Below are 7,761 nucleotides of genomic sequence, written 5' to 3'. Positions count from 1 at the left end.
TTTTTTTTTGTAGTTTTTGGCCAGGGCTGGGTTTGAACCCACCACCTGTGGTATATGGGGCTGGCGCCCTACTCCTTGAGCCACAGGCACCACTGGCTATCTTGATTCTTCATTCTGTTTCATTGGTCTGTCTCTGCTTTTATACCAGTACAATCCTGTTTATTTACTATAGCCTTGTAGTATAATTTGAAGTCTGGTAATGCAATGCCTCCACATTAATTTTTTTTGTTTAGGATTGCTTTGGTTTGGGAAGCTCTTTTGGGTTCCATATGAAGTTTAGGATAAAGTGTTGTTGGTATTTTGATGTGGAAACTCTTTTAGACATGGGTCTAAGCAAAGACTTTATAAGACCGAAAAGGAAAATGCACTAACATAAATAAATAAATAAGATTTAATTAGATTTAAAAGTTTCTGCACAGTAAAGGAAATAATCAACAGAGTAGACATCCTGCATTGCAGAATGGGATAAAATATTCATAAACTATACATTTGACAAAGGGTTATATCCAGAACTTACAAAGAACTCATATAAATCAGCAAGATAAAAGCAAATACTCTGTTAAAGAGTGGGTAAAAGACATGAATGGAGTTTTTTTCAAAAGAAGATACATGAATGGCCAACAAACATATGAAAACTGTTTGAAATCAGTTATCATCCAGGAAGGGAAAATTAAAGTACAACTAGATTGAAACCACCTTGCCTCTATCAGAATGACTATTTTGAAAAAATTTAAAAAATTACAGATGCTGGCATAGATGCAGTGAAAAGATAATATGTATACACTATTGTTAGATTGTAAATTAGTAAAATCTCTGTGGGAATAAAAAGTATAGAGCTTTCTTAAAAAACTGAAAGTAAACTTAATCTTTGATGCAGCAATCCCACTAATGGGTATCTACTCAAAGGAAGAGAAGTCATTATATCAAAGGACACCCCCACCTGACTGTTTATCACAGTACAATTCACAATGGCAAAGATGTGTCATCAACCTAAGTGTCCATTAGTTGAGTGGATAAAGAAAACACACACACACACACACATAAATACACACACCATGCAGGACTACTCAGTCATCAAAAGGAATGAAGTAATGTTATTTTCAGCAACTTGGATTGAACTGTAGACCTTTATGCTAAGTGGAGTATGTAGGAATGGACAAACAAACAACACAGGTACTCACTGATAAGGAGGGAGGTAAATGATGGGTACACATGGTCATACTATTCCAAAGAACAACAGAAACTAAGAAAGAAAGAAAGAGGATAAAACTTTATCTATTCGGTTTTACAATGTGCACTATGATAGTGGGACACCTCACTTCAACATTATTAAATTCATCCATGTAACAAGAACACTTGTACCCCCTAATATTTTGAAATATAGATTACATATAAGAAATGTAATCCACAGTATTTCTGCAAGAATCTCTTGGAACAAGAGACTAAGAATGTTAGCTATGTTTTCCAAATCTTGCATTCACTAGTGACAGATGCTGGAAGAAACCTCTGGATCGCTTTCCTTCAGAAAAGGAATTACACTCTTGCTGATTTATGAGCTCTGCCCCCAAACTCCACCTGGATAATTTGGCAAAAAGAAGTAAGAAAGTACCGTGATAACTAAACTTATTAATAGACAACTACTACCATCTGATTGACGATTTATAGTTTATATTTACCATTCTGGTTATTTTTCCAATGACCTGAGAAAAATACTACCAATGAATCATGGAGGGTGGAGAATGCTGAACAGGAGAGCTTCTGTCACTCTGTTGTGGCTATTAATCAAGATAATACATAGCTCAGACAGATGCCTGGCGATGACAGGAAGTGAATTGCTGCTGCTTGCCTTGCATGTCAAAAATTTATTTGCTACTTTGAATACATGAAATATGAATGTCAATTGAATGCATTTAAATAAGATGCAAATGAGACCAGGAGAACTTCAATGAGAGATCAGTTTGGATGTGTTTGGTGTCCTGATATTATTAATGTCATACCTAGATGAGGATGTACTGGAAGATCAAATGCACCTAAGTGGTGGTCTCACGTGTCACATTGTTTTGGGGTGCATATAGTTCCCCAAATTGTACAAAAACGATATATATTGTATGGCATTAACTTATGTAGTGGCTTGATCAGAACTGCACATGTAGCACATGATAGTCTGTGAAAATTGAAGAAGTTGGTCTTGGAATATTTATTACCATGAGTGAATGATCTATTTCAGGAGAATTATCATGGATGGAATCAGCTAGAAAATTTAATAAAAATACAAGCAAATGGACTAACTGAATAATAATTCTCATGGAAAACCACACATTATCATTAACAGTGTTAGGAACAAATCCTGTACTGTCATATGTGAAGGATGAATGTATAGTCCAATATTTATGCAATCTAACATGTTTAAAGGCCAGTGGTTAACAGTCCTAGAGGGCAAGATGGGAGGTTGGCACTTACCGTAAGACTCAACTAAGGCACATTCATAACTGGATATCATGGCCAATACTATTGTTCTCCAATAGTCTTAGTATTGGAGCTTTATAAAATGATGCTTCTGTTCTCTGTGATGCAACTGGCTGGTACTGGAGAGAGGAAGTAAAAACAGTGTTTTTACTATTGCCGTATTCCATAAACCTACCTGAAACCCATACTTGTAAAACTTATTAGGATATCTGGAATATGGTTATAACTACAAAACACACGGATTCTAGTAGTTACTGAGATACAGCCTCTTAGCATCACACAAATTAACATGAATGTGCATATATGAAAAGGTAATTTGTTTTGGAAAGGAAATAACATGCTGCATTTTTCTTTTCCGTTGTATGGTGTGTTGAACATAACTTTAATCTCTTTGCCACAGATACATGGTGTAACAAAATGGTTGGTAAGTTCATTCATAAAATGGGACAAAGAAACCAAAAGTGATGTAGCCAATAGCTGTAAGACTGAGAACATATTTTGGGAGATAGACTTGTACACGAAATGAATATAATAGTAAAAATATGACATTTCTTAAACTGTGTCTCCCACCACTTGTTTAGCAAATATGAGGCAAATATCCAGAACTCAGCTGAACCTCAAAGAGCTGACCTGACAGGTGGCACAGCCAGCTGAGACAGCAAGCCGGCGAAGCCTTTCATCAGTTACAGGGAAAGTATAAGACAGAGGTTCAACTGGAGAAAGCAGAAACTCCGCCTTTCCATTTTCCTCATGGAAGGCTGGCCAGTGGATCTACCGAATCATCAGAGACTTGGGGATTACCTCATTGTTGAAGGAGCCCCTAGCAAAGAGCTTCATGGTTGTTTGGACCTAGGACTGGGGAAGGGAAAAGAGAAAGGGGCTTTGGGAGGTCTGAGATCTTTGATTCCTGGAACCCAGTTGACCTGGTTTAAATTTGGCCAACTAGAAAGTTCAACGGAGGCACAGAGAGGGTGCCGGGTTGGAGGTGGGGGTGGGGATGGAAAGTGAAAGTGGTTGGAAATGAAAGATAAACTGTAGAGATCAGACAGTGTGAATAGAAAGCAAAGGTATCCTGCGCAAGTTTCAGTATAACAGCAGGGGGATTTTACCAATAGTGAGAAAGCTGAGAGCACTTCCAAAGAGTGTGGGGGAAGGGTCTCTCATGAATGAGAAGAGGTGGCAAGAGATGGAGACACAAAGGCAGTGCGGAAGGATGAGCCCCCTCTTTCTCTCCATTGGAAATTGGTCTCACTCTTTCACTGGCCTCTCTGTGCCTATGGGCATTTTTGCCCTTTCTGTTGTTCAGTGATTATTGTCCTTTCCTATTGGTCCTTTGTTACCTGTGTTAACTGATACACTCTTTCCCCTTTTTTGGTGAGAACTGTTGATTGGTGGATGTGTATATAGGTGCTCCAGACTGCCCTGTTCTGCAGGCCAGGGTTTTCTCCCATTCGCCTTGAAGCCACTTTCTTTGTGTCCCCTTCTAGGGGCTCTACATGGAAAAGTTCTCTGAGTCCTGAGTTAGAATGGAGAGGATTATCTTCAAAGCTTTCTCCATTCCCTTCAACCCTAATTGAGGAGGTCTGGGCAGAGGTACCAAAGAAAAGCTTCTGCTGAAAGCCCTAGGTAAGGAGAATTCTGATGGTAGGTGCTATGCTTAGGAACACAGATTTGTGGAAGAGCTTGGCTGGTCATTCGTTGGGGTGGATGGTGCTGAATCTTTGAATGCAACTCCCTTTGAAATTACAGGGTGCACTACAAGCCTTGTGCAAAGAACATTTTTCCCTCATGAGGCTTGCCAGGTAAATGCTTTGTGAATGTCTATGACAGAGCCTAAAAAAATCACTCATAAGCATTTTGGCTTGGAGCTGAACTCTACAGTGACATACATCGGTAGTTTACAATTGGTGGAGGGGAGATAGGGTGAAGAGAGCCCCCCTGTGAGATACACGAACAAAGTGAAAGCTGAGCTTGAAGCAAAAACATTGGGGCAAAACTCTTTAGAAACTCAGCTCCACCTTAAGCACAAGGTATTACCATAAGAATTTGAATACATTAGTGCAATAAAGGTCACCACCCTCACCACAAAACCCAAATGTAGCTCAGTTCTGATTAGTTTCATTTAGCTCTTGCACTAATGGCCCAGTACAAGAAATTCTCGGAGATAATTACTTTTTAAAACATTTTTTTCTATACTATTTATGTTTAGTCTCCAGTTAAAAGTAAAGAGAGACAAAATGAAACAAGAAAAATCAATCCACTGCCGATAGACAAAGTGATAAGTAGAATGAGACTGAGAGATAACCTATATATAAGTACGGCCTAAGGGCTCTAGTGGAACAGAAACACAGCATGCACCAACAAGTGGGGAATGTCATCACAGTGATGGAAAATATAAAAAATTCCATTTCAAACGTCGTAATAAGAGCAGGGTAATAAAGATGAAGAATTTATTTGGTTGCTCATCAGTAGACTGAACACAACTGACTAAAGGACCAGTAAATTTAGAAATAGGCCAGTAGCAATTACCCAAAGCAAAACAAAAACAGAAAACAAAGTGGGGAGAAAAACAGTACAGAACATCGAAGATCTGTGAAAAAAATGTCAAACTGTTTATGACAGTTAAGCATACATAAAAATATATATGTTATATATATGACTTTGGGATCTCAGAAGGAGGAGAGAGATAATAGGGAAGTAAAGTAGGTATATAATAGTGTAGAATTTGTACTATCAATAAAATATATTAAACTAAAAATTGAATGAATTTATAGAAACCCAAGTAGAATAAATTCTTGAAAATAAGCAGAAGACATATCACATTCAAATTGCTAAAGAGCAAAGGAAACAAGCTTGAAGACATCCAGAGAAAATAAGGCAGAGTGCTTACAAAAAGAAAGATAATACATTCTGCAGACTTCTGTTCAGAATCTAAGCACAATGAATGACTGTAGAGTGACACCTTTAAAGTTCCATGAGAAGAAAAAAATAAAAACTGTCAACCTAGAATGATATAAAGAGTAAAAGTATCTTTTAGAATTGGAGATTAAAATAAAAAGTTTTGAATGTAATAGAAATAAAACAGATAACTTATTTATAGCAGATCAGAATGGTAAGAAATATTTTTTAGAAATATTCCAAGTGGGAGAAACAATCTCTCTAGTTAAAACATGAATTGATACAAACAAAAGAAAGTGCTTGGAAGTGGATAAATTACAAGTAAATTTAGGTGAGTATTGTAATCATTTTGAAAGATGGTTACTTTCTCTGAGGCAGGTATTGGAAGCGTTTTCTGTCAATTGAGAGCCAGTAAATTTCACAGACATTGTGGAGCATGTGGTTTCTGTCACAGCTGCTCCTCTCTGCTGTCTCATCATGCAGCCAGCCAGAGGTAACAGGCAGACAAGTAAGCCTGGCTCTATTCTAATGAAACTGTACTTAAAACAGGTGGGAGGCCAGATTTGGCCCACAAGCCATCATTTGCCAACTTCTTATCGAAAATTAGTTTCAGTGCATTGTGGAATTTACAGCACACATAAAAGCACACTGTTAGCACAGAAGGTGAGATGAAGGAATTGAAAGTATACTGTTGGCGGTTCTCTGTGTGTAAAGCAATGTAATACTATGTAAGAAATACATTGATGAACTAAAATAAATATTTTAAACCTTAAAAAAACCACTTTATTTAAAATAGAGTTATATATACAAACCCAGAGTGGATATAAAGTTAAATTATAAAATTGACAATGACAAAAGGTCTGGCAAAACATGAAAATGCTAAATTGGAGACAACAAATAGAACAAATAGGAAAGAACTATAAAAACCATAGATTCTAATCTATCCATATTACTGAGTATACTATGTATGAATAATCTAAACCAAATAAAGACAGTAAGAGCAAGACTTATTTTTTTAAAAAGTAAATGCATAGGCTGTCTACTTTTGGTGTAAAGATATACATAAGTTAAAATTAAAAGAATAAACAAAGATATATTACATTAACATTAATCAAAAGAAATTTGGAATAGCTATATTAGCATCAAACTAGACTTCAGAAATAGTAGATCTGTTTCTATCGCTAGAGTTATTACTAGAGATAGACAGAAACATTTAATGACTATAAAGAAGACATAAAGTCATAAATATGTACAAACCTAAAAATCAAACCTTCAAAATATCTGAAATAAAACTCAAAGAACCAAAAATAGATACAGATATTGCATGACTTTCTGGAGATCCACACCCTTCTCTAGAGAAAAAGTAAACCGAAAATCAGTTAACAATAAACTAAACTTGAACAGCATAAATAGTCAATCTAATTGACATCAAATGACTTTAAGAACATATGCAAATGGATACTCAATAAAATTATAAAAATTTAATCTAGCAATATGAAATAAATTAGTGCTGGAATCGTGTATGTGGGCTTTATTCTGGGAATGCAAGGTCAATTCAGTGTTATAAAACAAATTAATTTACCACATATGCAAAGTAAATAAAAACTAAACTATCATATTAATAGATCCAGAGAACTCACTTGCCAAATTCATAACCCAGTAATCATGAAAACTCTGGAATCTATTAACAGACGAGAAAAGCATTTATGAGACAAATAACAATAACAAATAAAAACTTATAGCTGTCATATACTACTTAATGGTGAGCGACTTGATGTTTTCCTCCTAGTATTAGCACAAAGCAAAGATGCATTCTCACCATTCTATTCGAAATGGTGCTAGGATTCCCAACTAGTGAAATAAACCAAGAAAAATGTACATGTATGATGTGGATAGATTTGAGAAGAAAGGTATTAAATAGTCTTTATTCACACATCACATGATTGAGTGCATAAAGAATCCAAAAGAATCTACTAAAACTTACCAGAATTAGTTAATTAAGACCAATAAGGTCACAGGATACAAGGTCAATATCTGAAATTCAATTGCCTTTCTATATACTAGGCAATGAACATTTGGATATTGAAAACAAAATACTCTGTACATTAGCACGAAATCCTAAGAAATGCTTAAATATTAATTTGATACAATATATGGAAGAAATTTTTGTTATGCTGAGTGACTCCCACAGATATCCATATCCTAAAGGCTTAAATAAATTAAGGATCTTGAGATGGGATATTATCATGGAGTACTTGTTTGGGCCAAAAGTTATAACAAGTATTGTAATAATAGGCAGGCAGGAGACCACAGTCAGTGGAAGATGTGACCCTGGAAGCAAAATGTGACGTGGGGCCCTGGCCAAGGTTTTATAAAAACTTTACTTTTTTTTTTTTT

This window comes from Otolemur garnettii, unplaced genomic scaffold (genome assembly GCF_000181295.1).
Source record: "Otolemur garnettii isolate 467f Iridium unplaced genomic scaffold, OtoGar3 scaffold00014, whole genome shotgun sequence".
In the NCBI taxonomy this organism is placed as follows: Eukaryota; Metazoa; Chordata; class Mammalia; order Primates; family Galagidae; genus Otolemur; species Otolemur garnettii.
Note: the sequence above shows the minus strand (reverse complement) of the source record.